This window comes from Tupaia chinensis, unplaced genomic scaffold, assembly GCF_000334495.1.
Source record: "Tupaia chinensis unplaced genomic scaffold, TupChi_1.0 Scaffold140391_1, whole genome shotgun sequence".
NCBI lineage: Eukaryota > Metazoa > Chordata > Mammalia > Scandentia > Tupaiidae > Tupaia > Tupaia belangeri.
This window is the reverse complement of record NW_006200268.1, coordinates 110,231-113,624: the sequence shown is the minus strand read 5'-3', so window position 1 is coordinate 113,624 and position 3,394 is coordinate 110,231. Positions and strand designations below refer to the sequence as shown.

The following is a 3,394-nucleotide window of genomic DNA, read 5'->3' as shown; positions in this document are numbered from 1 at the left end:
CCAGGCGGGCCAGCAGCTGCAGCAGCAGCCCCTCTCTCAGTCACAAAGAGGTTGTAATCTTCATTAGTACAATCTAAAAAGACCATAAAATGGGTGGTTGGCTGTCAGCTGTAAAGTCCAGATCCAGGCGTTTGAGGCTCACACGTGGCACCTTGCGCATGAGGCCGCTCACCTCACCCTCACCTGAGCGGGACCGCTTCATGCCTGATGCATGGGGCTCTGCACTTGTGTAAAAATCATCTGACCCAAAGCTTTAGCCTTCTTGCATATCCATGGACTGGCTGCTTCCAGACCCCTGCTTGCTCAGAGGTCCTGGGGCTCTTGGAGGGGCCATGGGTGCAGGGCCTGTTGAGTTGGTGCCAAGATGCTCTGCCACAATTTTGCCAAACACCTCTGCGCTCTTGGTCCAAGCGTTGAGGTCCCACTAAAACTTCATCTCACCATGTGACTCAACAAAATCCACATTCATCTTGAGAGCCTGATGCAACTGGAAGTAAATCAACTTCTTGGACAGCAGCAGTGCTGTGTTGTTGTCACTTTCCAGAGCCCAAGAGGCAAAGCGCAGGATGTGCTCCTGGTGCTTCTGAATCTTGGTCATGGTCCAGTGCTGCCGCTCCAGGCGCTCCTGTTGCCCCTCCGTCACCTTCTGTACATCATTGACCAGCACGTGGCCTCACTTATTCAGCTCCTTCATGATCTGCAAAATGGCCATTTTGACATCCACCTGCACATGCTTCTGCACATCAGACACCTGGTGGATCGAGCTGCGGAACTCCTTGATGTTCTTCTGCAGGGTGGCATGTTTGTCCCCAAGGTGCTTCACCAGGAAGGATAGGAGTTTGCACTGGTTCCTCACTACATCCTCCAGGAACTAGTACTGGTAATCTTTGTGGACATTAAACTGGCAGTCCTGGCAGGTGAAAATGTCACAGCTCTCACAAAACAACATGAGGGGTTCATGCTTGTACACGTTGCAACAGACTGTGCGCTCACCATCTCGAGACTTGGCTGGCCCCCGCATGCACATGCACGGAGGGCGTGAGCGAGCAGATGCACACACCCGGCGAGCTAAGTTCTGCAGCCTGGCATGGCTTCTGGGGACTTTTACGAGTAACACCTCCCTCAGAAGCCATGTTGAAGGGATGAAAATGCAAAACACACTCCAGTTTAAAAGAGCTGTTGGCAGGTAATGATGCTAATTGCTTTGTGGAAGAGTGTTGAAAGAATTGTAAACAAGAGGAAAAATAAAAAAAAATAATAGCATCTTATCTGGTGGAAAGGCTATGGGAGCCAGAACACCATCTCTTTCACTGTGAGGAGTTTATCGATGAGTTCAATGGGCTGCACGTATCTAAGGACAAGAGGATCAGGCCAGGGAAACAGTGTAATACCTCCAAGCTCCTACATGACAGCCGGAGCTCACCGAGTGAGAAACTAGCCCATAGACCTTCAGAAGCTAGGAAGAGCAAAGGGACTTCCCATAAACAGAAGCGCATCAACCCTCCCTATCTAAGCCGTAGAAGGGGTACTCAGGCAAGCCCCCTGCAGGGGGCGATCAAGCTGCCAAGATGGTGTTTTACAGGACTATCCCCAGCGGTTTGCAAATAATGCCCCTGAAAAAGACTCAGAATGGGATGGAAAATGGGGATGCCAGCTCTGAGAAGGACAAGAGGCACATTGGAAATGGGTCGCATCAGCCTGGCTTGGACTTGAATGATCATGTTGGAGAACAGGATGTGGGTGATTGTAAAGTGAACCATGCAGCATTGGCAGAGAACAGGCTCTGCTCTGCTCGGACTAACGGGGGATTGAACCTCCACAGACCTGTGAAGAGAAAGCTAGAAACAGAAAAGGACTATGTCTTTGACAAGAGACTCAAGTACAGCGTCCGCCACAATGAAAGCAACTGTCAGTTTTGAAATATTGTTGTGCAGAAAGAAGAAAGGTTCACATACATCTTGCTGTCCAGCCAGACCTCGGATAACAATGCACTGACACCTGAGATCAAGAAGGAAGTCCGGCGAGCGCTCTGCAATGCAGCCACAGATATCAGCAAACTGCTGCTCCTCAGTGCAGTGGGGACTGTGTTCTGCAGCGGCCTGGGTTACTCCTACCTAATTAGTCGGTTGTCCAGTGACCAAAGAAAGGAGAGCTCTCGGATTGCCGAAGCCATCAGGGACTTTGTGAAGGCCTTTATCCAGTTGAAAAAACCCATTGTGGTGGCCATCAATGGGCCGGCCCTGGACCTGGGTGCCTCCATCCTAGCCCTCTGTGACATCATGTGGGCCAATGAGAAGGCCTGGTTTCAGACGCCCTATGCCACCATCTGCCTCACACCTGCTGACTGCCCATCCTACATCTTTCCCCAGATCCTGGGTGTGGCTCTGGTCAATGAGATGCTGTTCTGCGGACAGAAGCTCACAGCCCAGGAAGCATGCAGCCGAGGGCTGGTATCCCAGGTCTTCTGACCCACCACGTTCAGCCAGGTGGTCATGCTGTGGGTCAGGGAGATGGCGTCCTACAGTGCCGTGGTGTTGGAGGAGTCCAAATTCCTTGTTCAGAGCTTCCTGAAATCAGTGCTGGAAGATGTGAACGAGAAAAAATGCCTCATGCTCAAGCAACTCTGGAGTTCCTCCAAGGGCCTGGATTCCCTATTCAGCTACCTGCAGGACAAAATTTATGAAGTCTGAAGAGCCCTGACTCACTTGGCCCAGTGCTCAAGGGCACCTGACTTTCATCTCTGCCTTCTGTTTTGAAAAACAGAACCCAGTGTCTACCCCGGCCAAGGAGTTTGTCAAGGTGTTTCTTTTTACCTAGGGTTGTGTCCATTTCTTTATATCCTTTGGTTGCTCATTGGTTTGATTTTCTGTAATAGTTGATAAATGCAGCAGACCTAGCCTCTCCCACAAACCTACCCTACCTGGCCAGAAAGCTCTTAAGGGCTCTCTTCCCAGAGCTCTGCCAGGTACCACTTCCTCTCCCCACTTGCTGAAATGCACCATCGTGGTCCAGGAAGGGGAAGACTGCTTTCCCCCAATCCTTCTGACTCAGACTCTGTCTACACAGTGCCTCTGATTTAGAGACTTGGCTGTCATAGATCTGTCTGGTTAAGTGTCCATTGGGTGACAGGAAATGTTCAATCTTAAAGATTTCTAGACTAATAAGCAAAATGATTGTGTAAACCTGGCTTCATCTCCTCTCTGATGCAGATCTGTGTGACCTATTAGGGCTTATTTTTAAAACCCAATTAAGTAATTTACAAACCCAGATATTGTACATTTAAAAATATTTTGTTAAACAACTCCAGCACCTCACCGCCACCCCCTTGCGGGCAATGAGGCTGAGGCAGACGCTGAACCTGCGGTTGAGCTGGCAGCCAAAGAAGCCGGCGAGG

The 3,394-nt window shown here is 50.3% G+C and overlaps 2 pseudogenes; one reads left to right on the top strand and one right to left on the bottom strand.

Moving 5' to 3' along the window:
- Nucleotides 1-1,027, bottom strand: part of LOC102479677 (transcription intermediary factor 1-beta-like) — a 9,842-nt pseudogene extending 8,815 nt beyond the window's left edge.
- Nucleotides 1,028-1,087: 60 nt separating this feature from the next.
- LOC102478111 (chromodomain Y-like protein 2) lies at nt 1,088-2,690 on the top strand (annotated as a pseudogene).
- Nucleotides 2,691-3,394: the final 704 nt, after the last annotated feature.